The sequence below is a fragment of the Lutjanus erythropterus genome, chromosome 15 (assembly GCF_056507025.1).
Source record: "Lutjanus erythropterus isolate fLutEry1 chromosome 15, fLutEry1.hap2, whole genome shotgun sequence".
Classification (NCBI taxonomy): Eukaryota; Metazoa; Chordata; class Actinopteri; order Lutjaniformes; family Lutjanidae; genus Lutjanus; species Lutjanus erythropterus.
In genome coordinates, this window is record NC_139331.1 from 5,960,790 (window position 1) to 5,986,776 (window position 25,987).

At 40.6% G+C, this 25,987-nt stretch overlaps 1 protein-coding gene across 6 annotated transcripts in view; it reads left to right on the forward strand.

The window, feature by feature from the left end:
* The window catches only part of enah (ENAH actin regulator), a 187,180-nt gene that overhangs the window by 63,441 nt on the left and 97,752 nt on the right, over window positions 1-25,987 (forward strand). The gene's annotated exons all lie outside the window — the stretch shown is intronic.

Here is a 25,987-nt window from a genome sequence, read left to right on the forward strand (position 1 = left end):
ACACATCTGCCTTTTATGACGCTGTTAAACCTTGACAAAGCTTTTTTTGTCACTTTATTATAATTAATACCTATGTTATTATGCACTTATTAACAGTTTACTATGCTTTGTGCAGCTCCCCCGTCTTAAGTGAGCACTACATGATAAAATTTGAATAAAAAAAAAAATTCATATGAATAAAATGTTCTAGTGGTGAAGCTCAAAAACACACTGGACTGAGTTTGCATACATTTCTATGTATAGCCCTTAAAATTTCCATGTTCTAAAAAGTGATCATACCATCATAGTGCCTTATTTAAATTTTGCTTGCAAACTGTAGAAACTTCAGTTTTGTTTGTCAGTATCATATTTGAATGTATTCTGGCTGTGAGAGAAGGATGTTGCTGTTTGAGTCAGCTCTCTGAAGGATTTCTCTTCTCATGCCTGTATGCCTGTCTCCCCGAGGGCTTGGTTCGGATACAGCAAGCTACAGCGCTAACTTCTACATGTAACAGCGGTAACATAATAACGTTAAGCGAGAAGCCACTGCTTCATTATTGATGCGGTTTGCTTAAATGTCAGAAAACATCTTCCTTTGGCTCAGTGGGCTGAAGCTTGTGTTCACTTGGAGGGAGGAATCATTTTTCATTCGGAAAAGCAAAGTAGCTGCTTTGAGAGTTTTTAATCAGAGCATTTGTATCTGAATGGAGCTGCGTTGAAGCCCAGCAAAGACCCACTCTGTGTCAGTGTCCTTTAGCTGGTTAGTGAATGCCCCAGCTCCAGGGATGATGGTGTGCACCTGACCTCTGACCTCCCCACGGACAAAAACACAAATATCCTGCAGCATCAGTCAGCCACTGTGTTACATCACAACTGAATATATTTTCTAGCAACTGCTGTAGCATTTAGAATAAACATGACTGAAATACCATGTTTCCATGCATGGTATGACTCATTTTTTGTACTAGGCACTTGTCTCGATTTGGTTTTACTTTGCAGATAGGACCCCTTCAACGTAGGCAGGATTCTTAGCTGATCGTCATATTGACGCCGTATGAAACTGCTGTGAAATCATCTTCAATGCAACACAATCACAGAAATAATGGAGGATATCGAAGGAACGGTGTTCTTGATTCTCATTATATGTCTGTCACAGCAAAGAGTCAGTCCTTGTTTTAGAAAAGACAGAACGCAGGAGGACAAAAGTTGGACAAAAGTTGCTCTATGTCCCATAAATGACGATTCCCTCCGACCAATCGGTGGTCTGCAGTCTTTTCACGTCACTGTTTAACATCGGCTCAGCTCACTTGCAATCTCAGCTAAGGTAATACCAAAAAAAGCACCAGGTAACAGGCACTATCCACAGTTTTTAACAATGGAAAACCCAAAAAAGAGTGAGTTGAGCTGTACTATGCAGTGGAAATAAGGCTTTGGACTTACTATGAAACCATTTTTGGTGTTTGCCTGGTGGCATACTATCACTCTGAACCACTTTTTTCATAGTTGATTTCAAAAGAAGGGACCTGGATTTCTTTTTTTCCCTCAAGGCAAAGGCAGACTTTCTCAATCCGCTGAGAGAAATTGATCAGACTGTCACAAACTTTATCTTATTCTAGATTTTCTCTCAGGAGAGAGAAGGAAAAAGTCAAAGACTCCGCTACATTTTCTGAAAGTACAACAGGAAAGTGAGATTTAAACCTGAGGAAAGCTCGCCATCAAAGAAGGTTGTTGAGCCACAGAAGGTGTGTTGTCGCCATACAGACTTAATGCTGAAAAAAACAACCCAGAATGCTCAGGAAATTACAACAAAATGTCACGTTTCACCAGTCACCTTTGCTCTCTTTCATGAAGTCATAGTGGTTTTGTGATTAGCATGATGGATAAGGTGAGCTTAGCTAGTTATTCCGGTCTGTCTGTCTTTCTGCATCAACAACGTATTCTGCCAGTCTTGTGCGCAAGCTTAGTGTGTGTGTGTGTGTGTGTGTGTTTGTGTTGCCAGAGTGTGTCATGCCTCGGAGTGAGAAGTGATTGATGCCCGGCATCTATATCAAAAACAGCTCTGTGAACGCTCGCAGTATAATCTCCTGTTGTTTCAACACGAGCTGCAGCTCAGGCTATGTTTAAGTACAACTCATTAGTGCTAAAGATGTTAATTTCATTCCCTCAGAAAAATAAAAGAGCCTTTGTTTCATGGTTTAAGCAAAACACAGTGATGAAACAATGTTCAAATTAAAAAAAAAAAAGAAAGAAGCACTGTTGTTTGTGTCAGTATGTAAACACTCAAAACACAATAAAACCAGGAAAATAAAAAAAAGATGAGGATGAAAACAATATATACTTGAGGATATAGAGCAAGAAAAACATTCCAGGGTAAATAAACCCTTTTAAAACCTACAGTATGGTACTAAGACTGCATTTAGACATAGAAAGCTGATCTACAAAAAGATTAAAATTTCTGATAATCCTCAGAAATCATAATCAATTCATTGATCATGTGACTTTGGCAGCTGAATATCAGATTTGTCTTCTCACTGAACTGAATGGTGATAAAAAGTATGATCAGACTGAACAAACAGACTCGACAAACTGCCTGACTTTGTTTTAGAAGTCAGACAAATATTTGAATAGCATTTATATTCTGTTGTTGCTAACAGAGTTTTGTATCATGGCAACTGTGTCATTACTCCACTGATGTGTTTTTAATCAGAGAAATAAATGATCAGATTGAATTCCTGGCCAACCAGAGTTATCCTTTATGTCATTTGGAATTCTGACGTCACATTAAAAACAAACATCGGCTTTTTTTCACAGCAGTTACTTTGACTTGTCATAGCAGGAAAATCCCAGGAGTTACTAATAACTAGGGATGGGAAAGATTGTTGATATATGAGAGGCCACAAGCTCAAAGTAAAATAAATTCACAAATTTTCAAGGAATATAGCACATCTTCTACATAATTCTTACAAATTGCTGTTTTATATTTATATATTGTAGATGAGGCACATGCACCTGTTGTTATTGTTATATAATCTCTTTTATATATTGTAGTGCGGTCATTACCAAAGACTGGATTGGGACCCACAGACATTGGAAATTTGGGTCCTGAAATAAATAAAAGACTGGAGGAAATTCTGCAAATTTAAATTTATATCTGCAGTACACATTTTATAAAGCATTTAAAATGTTTTCCTGATGAGGGAACAAGAGCCCCTAAATTCTGTCTAAATGCACTTGATTTGTCTCAGTTAGCTAAAATGTCCTACATTGTAATAAAAACAATGAGATGGCCTAAAGTTTTAACGTGCATATATTTTCACTAAATCGTCAAGATAATATTGGATGATGCAGAAGTGGCAATTTTTTAAAAAAATGTTCAGAAAGTTCATTTATGCGCTGAACATAAACAATGAACTCTTCTCAGAATTTATTGATAAGGCTTATTGTGAATTAGGTCGTGACGACTTGTCAGTTTTAAACAGTGAGTCCCCAGGAAAAAAGTTTGGGAACCACTGTTGTAGTAGAAGGTATATATTTATTTCATACTTCTAGGAAATATTCTTGCACCTATTTTTCTTATTAAACAAAAGCTTCATCCTTTTACTGAACTTAGTCCTTGATCACACAGAGCGTGTTTTGCACGTTTAAAAATACAAGGTGCAGCACACTGCCTTTTTTATTGAAGCTTACAATTTAAAACAAGAGCACCTTTGCTGCATCCTTTTTTTTTACTGTTGCTAGGCAACTGCAAACCATTTATTTTTTAGATCGCTAACTAGTTAGTAGCTACTTTCCCACTTATATTATCAAGTGGATAAAAAGGTGGAGGGCACTTGTTCAGGCGTTTAAACAAGCACGTTGGATGATGGTCATCTGATTGGACAATGGGGAAAGTGACACAAATGACATCGGGAGCTTTTCGGCTCTGAGTTGAAGTTGTTCAAACTCGTGGTGTTCAGGGTGCGTCTGCAAAAATGCAAGGTGCACAGTGCGGAAAAATGCAATGCACTCAGCAGCGAAGCTTCAGTTTCATCATCAACTATCTCGGTTTGTCTTTCTGCTGTTCCAGCTATCACTAGCTGTAGTTTAGTTTAAAAAAAAGGCTTAATTTATCACCTTAGATGTGAAAATATCTTGTTGCTGAGCAGCAGCTCTCATTCCAATCAACTGGTGATGAACTCAATCAGTCACCAGCAGTTGATATATTATAGTTGATATTTGCCTAACCCTTCTAATAACCAATGGCTCTGTTCTATTCAAGTGTCCCAGGAAGTCATGACAGTGTGGCAGTGAGCCAGCATGAACAATACAGACCCTGAAACTGAAGCAGCTAGTGAATGGAATTCAGCCATCATTCATTGATTATGTACAGCAGTGCTTTTCCTACTGTGACATGTCTTGCATGAAAAGGGCCTATTTAATATGACTTCAGGTGACACACAACAGCTCTTTTTTTCTGCAGTTACACAGTAAAAGAATTAGTCACACAAAGGTTCCCACAAGGGACAATCGTCCCATTCACAGGTGAATAGGTGGCAACTGCACAGAATTTCACAGGTATTTTATGGACTTTGAGGGGCATTTGGCCTCAGTCCACTGTTGTGTTGATCCGGGCCCATACAGTGGCTCATCTGAAGGCTTCAGTTGTTGGTTTCCATGGTTATATACGAGGAGTGAAAGCAGAGTGCTGCTCAGTCCGGTCCAGACCTGCTCTCTTGTCAATGTGTTCCCTGTCCCTGTGTGAATGGGGACGTGATTGGACTCTTGTAAAATGTGCCAGGCTCCCAGTTAACACACAGGCTGCACTCTGAACCCTGCAAAACACCCTACAATACTCTGTGTGTGTGTGTGTGTGTGCGTGTGCATGCATGTGTGCATGCACAATTAACCTGCACAGTGACCCAAAACATGCTAACATGCACACTTCCATGCAGACGTTGTTCGTAGAGGAAAGTCTGGAGAGTGTTAGCATAGCAGTCAAGTGTTCGAGCTTGTGAAGGAGATGGTGAACAAATGAGCCTCTGGCAATGCTGGTTAGAGTACTCAAGTAAAAGTACAATTACTCCACTCCCATAAAAAGTGACTTGAGTAAAACTCAAAACTACCAAAGTAAAAAAAGCACCTTGTTAATAAATTAGTCAAAGTATAAGATACTTTCAATTTTAATACTTTTTAGAGTGTAATGCAATTATGAAAGTATAACATCAGTGTTGGAGTTACCATAGCACTATGTCAGGTAGCATCTCTCGAAAGCACACCGGTTTAAAGGGAGGGAAGGTTACTTTAAAAATGCACTCTCATAAAGTTACTAATTACCTGTAAAAAAAAAAAAAAAAAAAAAAAAAGTAATCAGTAACCTAATCCAAGTATCACAATATTAAAGTAATGCAATGTGAAAACTTCCTTTGTTTAGCCTAATATAATGTTTTATAGGTTTATTTGTCCAGCTATTTCTTCCATTGTTGTGTGCAATTTTTTGATCGATTGATTATTTCACAATAATGACCTGCTCACTGTGCATTATCCTGCGTGTTACACAGTTACACGAAAAAATATTTTGCACAAAATATGAATTTTAAAATGATTTTATGACTTTATTTTGGAATAGTGACCTGCTCACTGTACATTGAACCAAAAAAAAAAATGTAATTTGCACAAAATATTGATTTTAAAATGGTTTCAATGATTTAACAATGATTTGTTTTTGTGCCTCCAGAGTCTATGATCAAATCTGTGAATTGCAGTAGATTAAACTACCCAACAGTATATAAAGTAGGGCTGAGAGATATGGAAAAAATAAATTGATATTTCTGACCAGATACTTCCATACTGATATTTATGATAGACAGTCATCACTAATGTGGATACAATAACTGAGTGATAAAGGCAAATAATAGAATAGGGCATCACTTTAGTGGAATGCAGCCTTTAAAACCAGGAAAAGACAATGCTTATGGGATATCATGATATATCAATATCCCAAATTTAATCGATATTGAGATAATGTTGACATATTGACCAGCCCTAACTATTACGTTGAACGTTCTTTTACTTTTTTGGATGTCCTCATTGTCCTCATGTTCTCATTTACTTGGTTTCCTCTTGCCTCTCATTTAGAGAATAGTTGCCAAAGACTTGCTGCTTTATCATGGTAACTGCTTTTCTATACTTGAAATGACCTCTACTGTCTCCCGTTGCGTTCTTACCCAGAAGTCCACAGTAAAAGTCAGCCGCATGTGTCTTAACACCTATTCTTTTGATTATTTGTGTGCAATCTGTAATTCATTCGACAAATTGTGCCGCTTTATTTAGTGAAAGGTCAGACGGTCTTGTCGAGGGGATTCCCGCCCCGCTCTCCGGGGGGTGATGGCAAATGATGCTGGTTGCCATGGCGATGAAAAGGGCAGAGTCATTAAAGGCAATGAGAGAGGGGGGGAAGCCACCTGCGGACGCGTCCTCTGGGGGACGTGCCTCTTCACTCAGCTAATGGTTTGTGTGAGCGAGTCGCTCAGAGCCTAATTGAATCCAAGAGGATTCTGTGTATCCCTTAAACAAGCTGGTGCTTCAACAGGCCAGTCGATGGTCCAGGTAATTACTTGGCAATAATGTTTTACACCATAATGACCTGCGTTAGGTGACTAGGAAATAATTAAGGAACAACAAAGCAGCACTATTGTAATGTAGCAGTGATGCTAAATTTCATTCTCAGTTATTTTTAACAGTGCAGACATGGTTTCACAGTCCAGGAGTGTTCAGTTCCTTAATTAAACAGTTTTATTTTAAAAACCTTGGACAAAAATGAGCATTTATATTCTGCAGAATCATTTGTTTGGCTAGTTATGCATGGCAGAAATGCAGTATGGCGAAGTGTAATATCCAAATCGCAGACCCAAATCACAGTGCAAAAGTGCTCTATCCCATTAATCCTATTGCATATTGTAAATTTAAGTTTCAGTCAAAATGATCGCAATATGACTTTTTTACCATATCGTGCAGCCACATACCCTACCCATCACTCCCTGCTGGTCTTCCCTCCTTCTCTCCATCGTCCCTTCCAAGCAGCAGAGGCATGAGTTAAATCTTCACCGTCTTCATCACACTTCCTTACTGAAGGGGAGGAATGATGCAGGAAAACTAACAGCAGCACAGCAATCAGTTCTTTGTCCCTGCTGACATCTGCATCTGATTACATTTAAATAGCCGAACAGACTCAGAATAAGCCATTTTATCTCTTGATCTGCAGTTTGGAATGTTTTGCCTTGTCCTCAGCATTTTTTAACTTGGCTGCTCCTCTGTTCTGCTTCAGATAAAGCAGATGTTAGCTACTCAGAAGTTTCTCAGCTCAAAATTTAATTGGATGGTTTCACTGTAAAATGAGAACAAAACACTGCTCTGTCTCACTCTGATGCCCTAAGCACATCTGGCTCTAACATGTGTTTAATCACACATGTATGTGCCCAGGTGAACGTGCACATAAGAAACTGTTGTGATCATGTTGTGTATATTGTAGTTGCCAGCTTTGCCAATTATGTGCGTTAGTTAAGCATTATAAATCCCAGGAACGTTCTTGCAGCGTTTGTGTTTCCTTACTTTATGACAGTTGCCTATACAGACCTAGCTATTGTTTAGCAGATTAAGTTGCTTTTGAGTTGTTTTCGTTTTGTAAAAATGGACACCAAATGATAAGTACACCTACCTGTGGGTTCTTTGGCTGAAATGGGCATTAAACCTTTTTCACAGTAGCCATAATGATATGAAAAAGATAGAATAAACACAGTTGTTACTAATAATAATAATAGTTGACCCATCATAAGTCTTGCCCTTTTTGTTCTGTGCACAGTAACAGTTGACATATAGTCACATCTGAAGTTAGCTAATGTTAGCAAAACACTAGCTAACTAGCTGGTAGGGCTGAACGATTTTGAAAAAAATATCTAATTGCGATTATTTTGATTGGTTATTGCAATTGTGACCTGATTTGCAATATTAGAGGTAATGATTATTTTTACATCACTATTATGATCTTATTTTGATTGTTAAAATGCAATTGCAATTTGCTTGAATCTGTAATGGAGATGGAAAATGAGATGTCTTTTAAGTCTGTAGAATCTGATGTGATGTGACAGCACATTTCTGCCGCACCACATTCAATAATTTAAAAGTTTTTTGACACACATTTTGCCATAAACAAATATTGTACCTCCTGTGATTTAAAAATTGCAGAAAGCCATATTGCGATTGTGCAGCCCTACTAGCAAGCTAACAATTGATGCAGATCAGTCACCTAGTTCGCTAGCATTTTGCACAAATTTGCCATCAGATGTAATTAGCTAGATAATAATTGACGTAGATTAGCTAGCTACTTAGTGAGAGTTATGCTATTATTGCTATCATTAGCTAAATTAAGATGCGATGGGTGCTCACTTTTCCAGGTTCCCAGAAACATATTTTAACTATCTTCAAAATGTTGTTTTCTTTGCAACATAGACTAGCTTTGCACATAGGGGCAGGGCTTAGGAAGTGCCGAGGTCCTGTTCCATTTAGTGTAGCAGAACATTTCCATGCACAAGGAATCTTAAGTAGTATCATCGGTAACACCAGTGTTTACTCCACTATTTCATGTTAAAATAGCCTCTGTGGAAAAAAAGTCTATTACTCCACTAAAGTTAGCTATTTGCTAGCTAACTTAACTAACAATATACCTGCTCATGTAGGCTTGTAGCGAGTGTATGATATGCTTTTATGTTGATCACTTTATGATTGCAGAGGATGCTTATTTTCATTTGCACAGTATGGAAATTGTATGTTTATCTCAGCAGCTGATAATTAATGATTAACAGTTTACTCCTCCATAAACAATAGCAGATATTTAAGAGCTGTGATATTCATGTACCATTTGTTTAATAGAAACCTACTATCAATATGTACAGCTTATGACTGCCTATAATTATGTTAGCACCTTATCACCAAGTAAAGAAGCTCAATTCCACCTGTAAAAAGAAAACAAGTAGAGAAAACTGTCTTTTAAGCCAAATTCAAAGTCTTAAAGGGACAGTTCAGCCCAAAATCAAAACTACGCAGGATGTGTGTCATCTGGTTCCTTTATCCTGGAGAGAAGGCAACTCACACCAAGACAGTACAGATGGATAAACAGCACTATATGTCAGAGGAAAATATGGATATTTTATTTTGGGGATGAACTGTCTCTTAAAGTTTTCAAATAAAAAAAAACAAAAAACTTTTGCCAATCTGTAATCTTTTGGTGAAATAATTTAGTTTTCTTCTTAAGATAAATTAAAATCTTTCAGCTTTAGAAACCCAAAACTTTCTGTTTTTTAAAAAAAATATTAACTGCTATGAAGCTGGTTACATTTGAAAATATTAAATTATTAACCTTTATTCACTTTTAATGAGTTTGAGCTTTTTCTAAGAGGAGAAGTAAATTATCTCACCAAAAGATTATAGATCAACAAAACCTTTTTATAGTTTATTTTAGAGCTGCAACTAATGATTATTTCAATTCTCGATTGTTTCCTCAATTGATTGATTAATAGTTGTTTGGCTGGAAAATTGTGAAAAAGTGTGTCCCCAAGGTCCCAAAGTCCAAGGTGACGTCCACAAACCCACAAACCAAAAATATTCAGTTTGCTGTCAGAGAGGAGTCAAAAGAAAATGGAAAATATTCACATTTAAGAAGCTGAAATCTGAGAGTGCTGACTTTTTCCCCCGAAAAAAAATACTCAAACCAATTAATCGATTATCCAAAATAGTTGGCGATCAATTTATAAATTGATTAATAATCATTGCAGCTCTAGGTTTGTTCAAAACTTAAGAGTTTCAGATGGATTTAGAACTCAAAAAAAATGTGCAGACAGCTTTTTTTTTTTACAGTACAGGAGCTCTTCAGCAGCTGAGATCCATTATCCAGCTACTTGTCCAGGGGTAGAACCCAACAGACTCTTCAAAGCAGGATAAATACTTAAATTACGTATCGGATCAAGTGTAAATGCATTTCTCTCGGCCTGCTGCATGTGAACTCTGAGCTCGTCCCAAACGGGATACAGTCATGCAGAGCACAGCGTGTCTGTAAAGCTGCACACGGTATCAACCATAACCTTTCATTACCTGCAGATACAGAGTGTAATTTGACACGCTTACACCAGATTTGGTGCTCCGATCATGTGATTGCATGGACTCTACCTTGTTAAATTAACTGGGTTAGCCAAAAACAAATATTGCAGGAACTGCGTCTCATTTGAATTTCCATAAAATGTGTTATATAATACTTAACATATCGCTGCTGCAGTTTAAAATTACATTACCATTGTAGATGATTTAATCCACAGCACCCACCTGTTTCTACCATTCTGGCAGAAACAGGTGGGTGTCAATTTGCATTTTAGGAGGGAAAAGGTGCTCAGACTAAACCGAAGACGTGCTGTTACGCAAGTGTGAGCGGGGCGAAGTCAGAGCTGATATTCAGTATTTTTCGGCAGCCGTGAGCGCCCCCGTGATACCCCTCAATGTTCCTTTCCCCTCTCTCTGTTCCTAATGAGCTTTTTTTTTTCTGCTGTTTCTCATTGATAATTTGCTGTAGTAGGCTGTCAGTTTTAGTCACAGTTTGGGAGCGTGGGCGTCGTGAAGCCCTTTGAGACACGGTGTCTGATAAAGCGACGTACCAAACAGAAACGACAAGTGTAACTCCGTATTGAAATCCTGCTGGAGCCGACGGCCGCGCTGTGACCTCTGCTCGCGGAAACAGGGCTGAGGATCATCGCGCCATCTCTGAGAGGCGCTGTGGCTGATCGCCTGTGTGTCTACCTGAGACGCACACACACGCACACACTGTCTTTATCTGCGGGCAGAGCGGGGTTATATATAGCCGATAGTGGCGATGGCTTCTTTGTCACACCTCAGGTGTTTTTAGTGCTATCATGCCTCATGCTGGCCCTCTCCTCTCCATCTCCTTCTCTCCCTCCATCTGCTGAGTGGATGACTCATACGTCCTCGTGAGCGGAGGGTATTTTCTCATGGCTTCACCATATCATACTGTAACACGTGTGTGTGTGTGTGTGTGTGTGTGTGTGTGTGTGTGTCAGCAAACTAGAAAGTAGGTAACCTCCGTGCAGACAAACAGCTGCTCATGAATGAATGGTGTGCAGGTTCATGCGTGCACACCTGTACACATCTGTACCCCCGGCTCTTCTCTCTCTTTGCCACACATGCACACACACACACACTCGCTCTCTGTTTTTAGCAGTGCACAAACCTCCGCCCATGTACGGCTGTGTTGCCAGGGTGACGACTCAGTTTGCAGTTCCTATAAAAAGGCAGCAGGGTTGGAAAGGGGAGGCGGTGGGGAGTCCAGTGTAGGAGTGTGGGACTGGCGATCACCGCCTTACACCGTGCAGTGACCAGCTGCTGTCTCCTGGACACGTCGATTACTTTCAGTTTGGATTTCTGTGGCATGGGTCACACACTGGCGATGAGATGAACGGTTTCTTGTCTCTGCAATTTCTCTCACTTCAGTTGAAACGGGAAGTTTTTGACACTTGCACACTTTGACAAATGCAGGAGGAGAATCTTTTTTTGTATGGGTATGATTTGACAAACTCAGAACTTAGAGACCCAGCCTATTTTAAAGGCTAAAAAAGATGTGAACATCTGTAATCCCTTTAAATTTTCTGAATAGGTCTTTCTGAGCCAATCAGTGGAAGAGACAGTAATAGTCAAGCAGTTCATTGATCAAGTTTTTACCTGATTAGGGGTGTCACGATTTCAATATTAATTAAAACATCCATCAAAATGAGGTCTTGATATCAATTATTGAAGTCAAATGCCAAATACTTTTTTACTCTCTCCAACCCTGTCCACTTGAGATGTCCTTCAAATGCCAGAATCAAAAAATAGAATAGTTCAAAGACGATACAGTGTAGCTTACCAGCCGATACATCATGCTTAATACCATATAGACTTTTTAAAGAAGAAACCAAAAATATTCACTTTTTAGAAGCTGAAATCAGAATTTTGACTTTTTTTTCCTCATAAAATTACTCATACCAGTTAATTCATCCATCCATCTTCAACTGTCTGAAGTCGGGTTGTGGAGGTAACAGTTCCAGCAGGGGACCCCACACATGTCTTTCCTCGGCTACATTAACCAGCTCTGACTGGAGGATCCCGAGGCATTCCCAGGCCAGGGTGGAGATATAATCCCTCCACTTAGTCCTCGGTCTGCCCCGTGGCCTCCTCCCAGCTGGACGCACCTCCCTAGGGAGGCAGCCAGGTGGCATCCTTATGAGATGCCCTACATCACCTCAACTGGCTCCTTTCTACACAAAGAAACAGCGGCTCTGCTCTGAGTCCCTTGCGAATGACTGAGGTTCTCCCCCTGTCCCTAAGGGAGATGCCAGCCACCCTCCTGCGAAAACCCATTTCGACTGCTCGTATCCGCAATCTCGTTCTTTTGGTCATGACCCACCCTTCATGACCGTAGGTGAGAGTAGGAATGAAGACTGACCAGTAGTTCAAGAGCTTTCCCTTCTGGCTCAGCTCTCTTTTTGTCACAACGGTGCGGTAAAGCAAACGCAATACTGCTCCCGCTACTCCGGTTCTCTGGCCCATCTCGCGCTCCATTGTCCCCTCACTCAAGAACATGACCCTGAGATACTCGAGTAGACAACGCACTGGTTTCCTCACACTTAGAGGTGCTGATCCTCATCCCAGCCGCTTCACACTCGAACATGAACCAGTTCAGATCCAGTGAGCGCTGGAGGAACGAATCTTGCTAACAGTGTAACATTGTGCTACTGAGGCAGACACATCAGCATTAGCTTAAAGCAGATAAACACATATTTAATCCATTCCTTACCACCATCCTTGTTTTCGAGGGAGGGCGCTGGCTTGTTGGTTGTTGTTGCATTGAACCTTAACTTAATTGAAAAAATAATTAACAGATTAGAAGACAATTAAATTAATCAATAGTTACAGATTAGTGCCAGCTTCACTGTATACTGCCCACATACTGCATGGCTTTAGGAGTTCAGTACTATAGATAGAGAGATAACAGTAATGAGGAGAGTAGAAGCCATTATCAAAGCGGCCATTCTTTTATATTTTATCAGGGGATTATAAATGTTGAAATGAAATCCTCTGATGGTCCCTTGACCCCACTTTGGAATCCAGCGTCTTAATTTACTGTGATTCCAAACATTGGCACGATACCTGCAGGCAGCGGTTCAACGGGGACTCTCTCCTGTCTGTGGGGCCTCTGCCTCTCCTCCCCGCCGCCCCTGATCACTTCCATATGGGCTGGAAGCTCTCGACGCAGTCCGCAACACGCCACACCGCACCGTGAGTGATCGCTGATTAATGATAGAGAGAGAGAAGGGGACTGAGAAGCACAAAGAGACAGATGAGGAAAGAACCGGTTTTGAGGAGGGCGAGTCAGCGGCGCAGAAAGTTCTAAATTGAGTGGAGAAAAAAAAAAGGCGCGAGCTGAAAACTGAAGACATGGCCGCAGAGGCGAGGGGGAAAGAAAAGGATGCAGATGCGGCCGGGACGCTCTCCAGAGCTCGTCCATCCCGAAGCTGCTTCCTCCGTCCGACGCCAGCTGCTCTCCTCGTGGAACGAACCCCCCCACCCCCAGGTCACCCTTCAGTCCCTGTACTCCTCTGGTTCTTTCCTCCACTCTTTTCACAGCGGGGACTCCCCTCACGGATTCCACACCCATGCTTGGAAAAGCCTCCTCTTCTCTCTGAGCATTTGTCTTTTTATTATTCTGCTCGCATGTTTTGTTTCAGCTTCACAGGATTTATCATCCTCCCCCCAGCTTGGAAAGAGCTGACTCTGGCCTTTCAGAGCACAGCGTCAGTTTATTGTCAGATGGTCTCCAGCCAAACTGCAGAGAAAGAGTCAATTTAGGGCGAAAGATGGAGACAGAAGAAGCCAGAGAAAAGAAAAACCTCAGTCTAATGAATCTATTCTAATCACAGCCTAAAAGTCACAGCGTGCAGCAGGGGGTAAATGCCTTTCTGTCAATTTGTCTGTCCTAAACAGAGGAAATAGGAGGTGAATGAGAGGATTGTACCATAATAAGAAGCAGCTGATTGAGTAGAGTGTGAGCAGCTGAAATGTTTACAGTGTTGGTGATTTCATAGGAAACTCTGAGAGGAAATGTACATCTGTTCAGGAAAACACCCCCGAGAGTTAAATGAAATTACCCTCATAACTTGGAAATGAATGAAGGCTGTATGTGCCATAAAATAAAAGCTTTGATCAGGGAGCTTTACAGACTCGGCCGCGACTGGGAGCACACAACAGCACGAGGAACTGTGTAAAACCAGTGCTGGAGCTTGTTAGATGCTGTTGGTTGGTTTTTAGTGTTTCTGCAGATTCTAGTCCAGCAGTAGAGGAGGGGGATAGTGGAGTTCACAGACCCCAAAAACCTGAAAACTTTGCAGTAACAACTGCAGAGGGGCTGCAACAAATGACATTTCGATCGATCGTTTAGTCCTCCAATTCAATAGCTGTGCTTCCATCTCATTGTTTGAATAATTTGAAGGGAGCTGGTTTCCATCAGCTGGCTAGGAGTGAATAAATGAGGCTACGCAAAGTGTAGTTTCATCAGCAGTCATCTTCTCTGTCTACAAAAGAAAAACGGAGAGGTCTTCAGGACTTTGTTTCATTTCGGCAAGTTGTAATTATTCCTTTATGAGGAAGTCAACGCCGACAAAGGAAACCGCTTCTTCTTCTTCTTCTCCTTCTTCTTCTTCTTCTTCTTCATCATCTCTTGCTTCTTCTTATTTTCCTTGTTTCTTCTTCTCTTTCCTCTTCTCCTCCTCCTGTATCATCATCATCATCTTCTCCTTCTTCTTCTTCTTCTTCTTCTTCTTCTTCTTCATTTTTTACCTTTACTCACTTTATTAGAACTTGTTCAGAAAAAGGTATTTCCATCTCCCATTAAGTACATTACTTCTCTTTTCTGGAAAAGGCAAAAACTTTTTCTTTATTTTTATGCATTTTGTCATTTTCATTAACATTTTCTAATGTGATAACTTAAAAAAATTGTATAAAAATAGATTGATGGAAACAGGTCTTATTCCTGACACTCAGTGAGGTTTACAGATATTATATTTAGAGAAAAAAGAGCACTGATATCAGATCTGTGCTCAGTATCAGCCCTGAACTCAGGTATCAGTATCAGAATTAGTCCTGTGAGAGATTAAATATTAAGATGATTATAATTAAGATGATATATTCAGTGATTAATATCACATTAAATGAAACACGCATGAGATAGGAGTCATTGTTATGACCTCTGAATCTCACAGGTTTGTATTTCATGAATGAATGAATTAATAAATATAGAGTAATTAGATCATCATCTATCCAGAGGAAGCCTGTGGTGTGTGATCTGCACTGTGGCAAGATTTAACATACTGACAGCACAGTTGCACCGATTGTCCACACATGTACAGCAGAGTCAGAAGGAGCAGCAGAGCTGGCATGACAGAAACCAAATCATCATTCATCGCCTGGGTTTGTCAGATTGTTTCTGGCTGACACAATGAGTGAGATTGCAGTTACCCCTTTTTGGTCGGTTTCTATTTTTAGTTAAGTCGGTTGGCTGGTTATGTAACTTTGGCCTATCAGCAGTGAAATTAGTCACAATTTCCAGACATAGTAGAAATGTAGTGAATCATTACAAATTCTGGATTATTTCAGTGCCGAGTAATGAGATGCTAATCAGAACTTTAAGCAGCACTGTAGGATGGTAGCGAATGTTATTGTCTGACTAGTTAATTTAACAGTAAAGAGTCAGAAAGACCAGGTGTGATGCTCCTGTGTTGTTGCCACGTTGGCCTCTTCAGGACCTTTTGATAAACACTGTAGCATCTTTCTGCCTTTAGCCTCCTGCTTCTTGTTATCGCTCTTCCTGCCTCTTTCCCCTCCTGCACTCCTGCGTTGCTCTGTTGCTCTCTGCACACCCACCCACACCCTGCACCAGGATGTGACATCACGGCGGTGAAGCCCCTGGAGCTGTTCTGTTCCTCTTTGAAGTCAGAACCGTTCTTAACTCGGAGCCTCATTAACATTAATGAAGGAGATGAAAATATTCTCATCTCATATCCCATTCTCCATTCCTATTCTCGTCAGATCTGCACATTCTTCCTCTGTGTGTGTGTGTGTGTGTGTGTGTGTGTGTGTGTGTGTGTGTGTGTGTGTGTCCTTCCAATCCATTAAGACCTTTTAACATGCAAGTGATGTCCACATATGTGTCTAACTGAGGTGGAGACAGAGAGATATCTGAACAGGGCTGCTGTGGTGTGTCGCTGAAGCTAAAATAAATATGAATAAAATGCAAATATCAAAGTTGAGTGTCTCATTGAGTATCTGCAAATATCTGATTGAAAAAAAAGAAACCTAGTTCAAGAAAACAGCTCATTTTGTTGTTTAGACCAGGGGTTTAAGACTGTGTCTGAGACTGTGGGCCTCACCTCAGACAAAGCTTGATTACCTGAATGTCTATGGGATCATAATGACCTTATTTGATCAGGATAGCCTAATGTTGTTGTTGAGATTACACCAAATCAATCAAAAAGGTCTGCCCTAATGTATTTATTAGTTCCTATTCATTTAAATCATTAAATAAATAAGAAAAAGAAGTGGGCCAAGTATTGACCCTTGTGGGATCCCACATGGGATGCTGGCTTTACGAAAGGAGCATCTGGATTTGTAAAAACACTGCTATCACCTGATATAGAATATTTCCACTGCTTTACTCACATTCTATGCTCTCCTCAAAGCCACCCAGGAGACGGGAGTTGATGGTCTGCTGTTGTCTGAGTTGGTTAGTTAGTTTGTGTTACTGTTTGAGTTTGGATCAGAACGAATGTTACTTGCTGCCGATTGAGGCAACAGCAGACCAGCAACTCCCGTGGTCTGCGAGGTAAAATTACTGTTTTTGTCAACAAAGTCTTAAGTTCCTTGTTGTTAAGTTGACACAGACTTAAAGAGGCAGATTAAGCAGGAGCAGAGAGATTTTGTTGCCCCCATTTGGTTGGACAACTGATGTGGATTTGTCTATGACTGGTTTGCAGAATTGATTGCATAATTTTTGTAATGAATGACCAAGCTAGGCTTGGACGGTATGCTTTTCTTTTTACACAGTCATACCCTCCTGACGTTGTACAGTGGTATACAATACTATGAGGGTATTCGTGTAAAACTTGAGTAAAACAGCTCAACTCAACTGTACTCCATTGCTGATAGTAGGCTACTCCATCAACACGAGCATAGGTCATTGTTATAGCAACACTATTCCTGCCGCAAACAACACATAGTCAGGAGCTTTGCTTTTATTCACTGACAAACCCAATCATAAACTGTACATTTACTGCCAGAGTGACAAGTTTACCGCTCACCCTTTCCTCTGCTCAGTGCACATTCTCGCTCACTCTCAAGCTCGCTCAATTGTTAGGCAGTCATTACGCTACTACACTACTTTGACCAGCCAGTAGTCTGCAGTGTTTGCTGGCTCACCTTTATCACTGGGTCTAAATCCAAAATACTACCAAACAGGGGCAGAATCCTGTAACTTAATCCCTCAGATTGACATGTCTCTTGGCCCAGCTGTCCTCCTTTTGTCCAAAAATAGAGAGCCTGAACTCTGGTGGCGCTTCCTGTACACTACAACACATCGCCTCAATACAGCATCACCGTATTTGTTAATTAAACAGAACAGCATGTGTATTTTTGTGACAGGACTGTAAATCCTACCATCATGATTTTCTTCAGGCTCTAAGAGGCAGATTAAGTTTGAACAGAGAAGCACAAAAATTGAAATAATATTTAAAAAATTGACTGAAACTAACTTCTAATACTTTTTAGATTTCTCCTGTTATGTACTAAAGACAGTTAGAAAGCTGTCATGCATTTGGGTTTCTAGTGGCTTTAAATTTTAAACAGTCTAATGGAATATACAGCTCAGTAATGCACCATATTTATTAGAATATGTTGAAAGATCTGAGCTGTACATTTAACTGTTGGCAAGGAAATGACTGTAGAAAAGCCTTCTGGGAGAAACCCAGTATGTATAATGTAAACAGAAAACGCCGCCATGTGCAGACATGCTGATGGGCAGAAAGAGAACGGGAGGAAGATAGCAGCTGACGTGTTCAGCGGAAGGGTTAACAAGGAGATGAGGAGGGTCAACAGGACTAGATTACACCAGTCAAGCACTTAACAAGCAGAAATCCACGTTTCAGTGGGATTGCCTCTGACATCATGTCCCTGAAGTGGCTGCAGAGACAAAGGGGGCAACGCGCCAACACATAATGCACAATAGTCTCGAAGAGGACTGTTAACGATGCTGCCATTAATGTAAATGAAAGATAATTGTACAGTTTCTTTCTCCGGTAAACGTATTCGGTGTCTGGCTGGGAGGAAATAAAGCATAAATGTCAGAGTAATCCAGCAACAGTAAGCAACTGTGTCATGTCTGTTTCCCTCTGTGCTCACCAGATATGTTTTAAGGGGATTTTCTCCTCATGTCTTATGTTGTTTTTTGTTCTTTTAGTCGCTACATTTTCTTCCTCTCAAAACACTTTGGGACGGATTCCTCTGCAGTCTAGCTCGGGGCGGTTATAAAGAAGCGGAGCGTCGGGGCCTTCGGCTGAATCACGCACACTTCTAATCGCCCTCCGCACACACATGCAAACCGCGGGACATTCACCACACAAAAATGTATACTCCAGAAATGTGCATGTGTGTGTGTGTGTGTTGCACATGTATTTGGTTGTGGTGAAGGTCTGTGACTTCAGACCATCGCAGACGAAGGCTGCGGTCTCTGCAGTGGTCCTGAGCTGGAAATTATTTCCATGGTATGAGAACACGCTGACATCCCGTCTGACCAAACCGAGGCACCACAATCAACAAAACATGCAGCGATGCAATCATTATTTTTTACCACTCGGATGTGACTGTTTAAAGTGCCCTCTCTGATTGGCTGCGTGCAATCAGCAAGGCCACACAGCCTCAGATCAGACTGCAGGGGAGGCTCCGGGAGGTAAAATCCATGGTTAAGACATTTTATAGGGGTTTTTCTTTCTACTTCTTCTGCAGGCTGACACAGTCTGGTGTGTCTGAAACCAGTAGGAGTGTGGTGTGTGTGGTTCAAAAACTGGAAGAAAGAGAGAAAAAAGTAGCCATGGGTTAAAAAAAAACACATTTACAGCTCCAGAAATTCACTGCACCCTCACTAAAATGACAAAATGTTGCTTTTACACTTAAGGTCTTGCTTGGATGATGAGGTTGACATTACTTCTATAAAGTTGTATTAACTATAGTCACACTTTTAAATGCCATTTTGCAGGGAACGAAGTATTGATCAGGCTGTAATAACTACAAATAAGTCAACATGGAGCCAGTAACTACCAATGCAAACTGCAGACCCAGCTAGTATGTCACCATATGGGTAAAATGTGAGCAAAACAAGATCTCGCTCGAGAACAGCTCATTTAGTGATCGTTTGAAGCCTGTTGAGATTTGCACCTTGTGCAAGAAAATGCTCAAATTAGTAACTTTAGGTGTAAAGGCATTAGAGTTGCATGGAAAGTCTGGAAACCATAAAGAATAACTCTGATTTTCTTTCATCCCTGATGGTCTTTAAAAGGTCTTAAAAAGTCTTAAATTTAACTTGGAAACCTGCTGAAACCCTGTGCTGGGTGGGTTTTGTCTCATTTGGACAGAGCTAGGCGAGCTGTTCTCAACTTTTGAGCTGGACTAAGGTAACTGGCTGCTGCCTGTAGCTTCATATTAACTGTGAGGACGTGAGAGTGCATTAATCTTTTCGTGTAACTCTTGTGTAGGAAGCAAGTCAGGGTATTTCTCAGAGTGAATAACTAGTTCTTTGCTGGTCCTGCTTCTGAGGATTTGATGCTTTTCCCAGTTTTAGAATCACTATAAATTAAATATCTTAGGGTTATAGACAGTTGCTTGAACATATTTAGCAATTAAAAGACATCACCTTACAATGTTTGACTATTTTCTGATATTTTACAGACTTCAAATCGATCAGAAACACACTTGATGGATTAAGTTGAAATGATCAAGTTAAAACTCCAGATTAGGGATGGTTCTGTATGGTGGTTGCTTTCGAATGCTTTATAAAGTCCACACTACAGGACTGTAGCCCTGATTTTCCACTTGCTGTCAGTTTTTGGAGATTGCTGACAAAAGCCCCCCAGGGTGGAGACAAATTGGCATTTGCCTGGCTCTCGCAGATTGGCACCCATGTGAACTGCTCAAAGAAGTGATCCAAGAGTGTGCCGATGCCTCACAGATGCCCAAAAGATGTCAAGGTTTAATACCTGCTCATTCCAGAGACAGGCCTGGTAGCCATGCAACAGCTACAGTTGCTGCATACATGGACAGGGACATGGACAGGAGTCAAGACAGTGATTGATGGAAGATCACCACAGCAGTGACCAGAAAAGCCCAAGTATAGAAAACACTTGTTCCACATCCACCAATAGTAATGTGCTGCACTCTGAACGATTATAATCTGTCTAATTGATGAGTTAGTAAAATGTCAAAAAATTGTGAAAATCAATTGAGTCAATGTTTCGCAAAACCCAAGGTGACGTCCTCAAATGTCCGCTTTTGTCCACAACCCAAAGATATTCAGTTTACTGTCATAGAAGACTAAATAAATCAGAAAATATCACATTTTAGAAGCTAAAAACAAGGAATGTAGACATTTTTTTTAATTAAAAAATGACTCAAAACGATGAATCAATGATCAAAATAGTTGGTGATTAATTTAATAGTCAATTAATAATCGATAAACCAATTAATCATAACTTTAAAAGTCATGGATTGTGAGCAAAGCATTGGGATGGGGTTGGGAGAACAACCAACGGCATCAGATAATCCCCGGTAATGTATTCGGTATGAAGCTTCACTGTGAGAGAATAGGTTGACAAAACAGGCACAAGAACTCCTACAGGCGCACAAAGAGGAGCTCAACTCATACTTTTAAGAGCAGTACCACCACAGCTTTTTCTGACCCAGTGGCTGCTCACAGATGTTGTGCTGTGGGACCGCTTGATAGATTTACTTGTTTACCAAAATGTCACTGAGTCTGGAGCTGCAGACCAGCCGGAAAACATCCGGGGCCAAGGGGGTGAAGCTTTCGCCTCGACAGCCGACAGCAGACACAAAAAAACATCTTGCTCTCGACTCTACTTCTTTTGATATATACCACACATTTCTAGCAGGAAGATTTGTGTGTGTCAAAAAAACAAAACAGCTGAGATCTCTATTCTGCACATAAAACATGAATGTGGGTGGGTTTATCCTCCGCTACATCCCAGCGTGTGAGCGCTGTGGCTGCTGCTCTGAGCGTCTGCGAAAAATAAATGCATCTTAGTCAGTTTTGCCTGCTTTAATAAAGATGTAAGGTTTAATTATTTGCCTGTAGAATGTGTAAAAAAATCCTGAGCTGGAGCAGCAAGTCATACATTTCACATCCTCTTCTCTCCATCACCAACCCCAGTTTGTTCCCACTCAGTTGGTCACTTAAGTGTAGGACATGGACCAAGGTGTTGAGATCAACGTGGAGATTCACTGCTAACGGAGACCTGTAATATATTTACTGTAATAAATCATAAAATGGCTATGATTGAGGAATCATATAAAGCTGAAATACTCGCTTCTCTAGCAACAGCTACTGTGTCCTTTGAAATTCTTATTCCAGTACAGAATAACTGTTTTTGTTTACCTGTTTCATGTTAATTAGAGTTCAAATTAATGCTGAATATTTGGCGAATGAGTTAGTGTGTGTTTATGAGTTGTAAGAAATCATTAATAATCCTGTAGAAGGAGTAGATGCATGTAACGGTTAAATTGAACAAAACGTCAATGGAGTTTGGCAGGTAGTCACTGACCTCAAAGTCCAGTGTGCATTTTCCGAGCTGTGGGCTTTTGTTCTTAGGATAACTTTGCATCCCCAAATGACTGACCGTTATAAACAGCCGATCAAGTCGCAGTGGAGGTCCTTGTTTATGTTAATTTACAATTTTGTGCTTGTCTTGCGCTCCTGCAGTGTTCCTGTGGCCTGCCTGAGATTCCCCAAGTCTGGGGAGGAGGGGCCTGGGGAAAACGACACCCTTCAACCTCAGCTCATATATTAAATAGGCTCCAGATTGACATTTGGACTGCTGTGCTCATTTTTGGGATGCGCAATCACTATGTATCGCTCCTTTAATGTGAGTTCATCATCAGCTGCTGCAGAGTGTTAACACATCTCTGCTTCTGTTGTCATAATGGGGCACATTAGCTGAGGTGTGAAAGAGTTTGTAAAAGCTGGATGTGTGAGGACGTGGATACATGCGTATGTGTGTGTGTGGTTGACTTTGCACTGCGGAGCACAGACTTGTGAGCACAAGCACACAAACCACAGAGGAGATAAATGTTTCAAGAATATTCAGCCTCTTTACTGAAAGTTGTTTCAAACCCACAGTGAGACGCATGTTAAGCAGCTTTGGCACGTGTTCACACCACTCTGTGAGTGTGTGTGTGTGTGTGTGTGAGTGTGTGTGTGTATGTGCACGTGTCACACTTGACATTCACAGGAGTGTTCTGCCTGTCAGTGTGTGGACCCTCCATTTTCATGCGTTTCCAACCTAGAAACGGATCCGTTAAAAAAAAACACAAGGTGTCTTTCTCAGTGGAAGTGGATCTGTCCTCCTCTCGTCACGTCTCCCTCCGGCTCTTTCCACTCCTTCTTCGCTCTTTTTCTTTTCATCTCCCCGAGCAATTTTTGCCTGTCATTTACTCCATGTTTTTTTTTTTTACGCTCACCGCTCCTCCATCTCTCCTCCCTCTGCGTCTTTTTCTTCCCTTCTCACTTTCTGTCTCTTTTCCCCTGCTCGTATTCAGGTTGTCAGTATTGCATATGAGTCGTTAAAGTCTTCCGATGAATAATTTTCCCCTCCCTTCAGCCTGTCTTACACGGCAGCCCAGTGTTCAAACAGTTACACTGCGGGTGTCAAACATTTTGATATGACGGCACATTAAAAGGGCACTCTCCAAATTTTGCACAGAAAGGTCAGTTTACTTGTCAGGAGCAGTATTACACAACCAGGGAAGAAATTCTGTGTTGTCTTTCGTGTCTCTGGAGGAGATTGTCAAAGTCAGAAAAAGACCTTTATGATGTAATGGAGGACAGATCACTGTAGGTGGAGTCTGGCCCATATTAGAGATTAAAATCAGGATCTTTGGCTTTGACCATTTATCGACCGTTTGGGTATTTTAACCCCTTCCACTCCCCTTCCTTCCATTGAGCTATTTTTGTCATTTTTTTTAGGGGGAGATAGCAGATCAGCACTCTGTCATGTTTTTCTATTTGTAAGTCTGTTAAGTTTGAGTTTTCAGATGTTGAAAGATCAGTGTTTATCAGAGCTTATGATAGAAGTATATGATGGCCACTCTCATGCTCTGCCATGTCTCATAAATTTCTGCAGATTTGGTTTAAAATTCAACCTTTTTTGAGCCCTGGAGAGTTGATAAAAATGGTCAAAAGTTCCCCCCAAATACCACAATATGACAATACCACCTTAAGGAACATTATAGAAAAATTCAAGCTGTTAAAAACATCTGATATTTGCAGATTTCTGTCAGAATCACATTTTTCAACTCCTGAATAGTGAGCACTAGGTTTTAATCCTGGGAAATGGGATTTCTGGGAAATCTAATCAAGACATTTTCCCATTTCAAGTGAAATACAATGATTGGAAAAAAAATATATATATATTTATTTATCTTATTTAAACACAGAATATATTAAAATATATACAGAAAAAAAATGTAGGCTGACGGTTTACTGTCATAAAACATGCAGCAGGTATGTGTATGTGTGTGTGCGTGTGTGTGTGTGTGTGTGTGTGTGTGTGTGTGTGTGTGTGTGTGTGTGTGTGTGTGTGTGTGTGTGTGTGTGTTGTGCGCCAGTATGCAACAACACAGCCTATTTATTCACACAAAGCACTATGATTAAAAAGCACAGTCTGGCCTTGTGGGGTTGCATCTCTATTGTAGGTAATATGGTAACACCTTTTGGCCCATCAGATTCATTCTGTTGCAGGCTGACCTCTTGTGATTGCACCAATACTATAGTTAATACGGTTGGCTCACTGAATTCATCTGTTGCAGGTAGCTCACACTCAGCCTCGGCTCACACCAGCAGAGGATGTAAATTGTGTTCTTTTGCCTTAATAATAATCAGAATAATACACAAAAAATGTCAGGTTAAGAACACATATGCATAATACTTCTTGTTGCATTTAGTGTTGCTTGAAATGACCAGGGCTTAGCTGAAGTAATGCCTTTAAAAAAAAAGTTTAGTCTCATTTTTGGGAAAATATCAATCTCTAGTGAGCACAAGTTGTTTCATGCAGATGTCAAGTTTCAAAAAACTGGTCTCACCACAATGAAAGGGTTACAATGGGGGCTAACATCATCACACATGAATATAATTGGGCTCATTGAATCCACAGGATTCGATAGAAGCCATGGCCTTTGAAAATGGCCCACAGCTCGCCAAAATTCAGTCCAACTTTGGAGTGTTATGGACAACTTGCAGCATATAGGTGGTACGAGTGGATTCATTAGTTGCATGTTACCAGTACCATCTCTCTAACCCACTACACCCTCTCAGAGCAGTAATGCTGGGCGTGGGCGTCCTCGCGGTGTTGAAGTGGTTAATCGGCATGGCGTGAGTCACCCAGCCTTCCAGAACGGCGGCGCTAATTTGCAGGAGCGTCCCTTAAAACGCAAGGCACACAGCTGCAGTGTCCAGCTATCAATTTACACGGCCTGAACAAGGTCTTTGCAAGACTGTGTAGTTATTTAGTGGCAGATACAAAATCCAGCCAGCCACCCATGAAGCAGATTTCATTAGTTTTGGGCTCAGGGGCTGGAGTCGTCTGAATTAAATCTCATATGAACTCCGTCCTTGTGCTTGTATGCTCGTAATAATAGCGTTCTGTAGAAGAAGCTAAAGGCGATGTTGATGCGGTGCATCCGAGCCACATATTCCCCCTCTGACTGCGGCTCCTCTTCACTTTTCATTTTTCACTCTTCTGTGTGTGTGTGTGTGTGTGTTTGTGGTGTTTGAAGGACATTGTAAACTGCATTATTTGTTATATGTCATAAAGGAATGTGGAAGGGCTGTGGATTCATCGGAGGTCACTGCACTCCAGGTTTATTGGATGCTGTTCAGGCTGATTCTTCACAGCAGCACTGATGACATTTGCTTCAATAATAAGGGCAGTATGTTGAGACTGAGATTGTGTCGTGATGACTTCACTGTGTAAATTTAGACTGTTTATAATGGAACCACCTCATGATGGACTGACTTACTTTTAGAATCACTCTGCTACACAAAGCCTATAGAAAATCTTTCGTTTTTAATTTAAACCTCAACTTAATATTTCCCCCACATTCACTATGGGGATTTGCAAGGTTTACTGTACAGTCTGTTACCACGAACAGTCTACATCTCTGCTTTCAAGAACTTTCTGTTCTGTTCTTGCAGGAACGCAGCGTGTGGCCAACTGCATTTTAAAAAAGAAAAAAACAGCAACAACTGACCTCTTAGTCTAAAAGTAACGAGTAACGACAACCCTCCAAAAAAATACTTAATTACAGTACTCAAGTAAATGTACTTTGTTACTGGTTGCGAAAAGAATTCTGGTAGAATGTAAGCTCATGAGAAAATTAGCCTGCTTCTCACTTGATTTATTGCACTGTTAAACAGTTTCTAAATGAGTTTATGGTCTGAGTGAGATGTAGGTGATCTGGCTAAAAAATATCTTAAATCCTATTTAATCACAGTTACAATCCAGGATCTAAATTACGATCTTTTTTTCTCAATTTTGAAACGCCCAGCAGATGATGATCAGACTTGAAATAGCCTGTGATTTTTCAGTTTGCGCAATTAAAACACAGT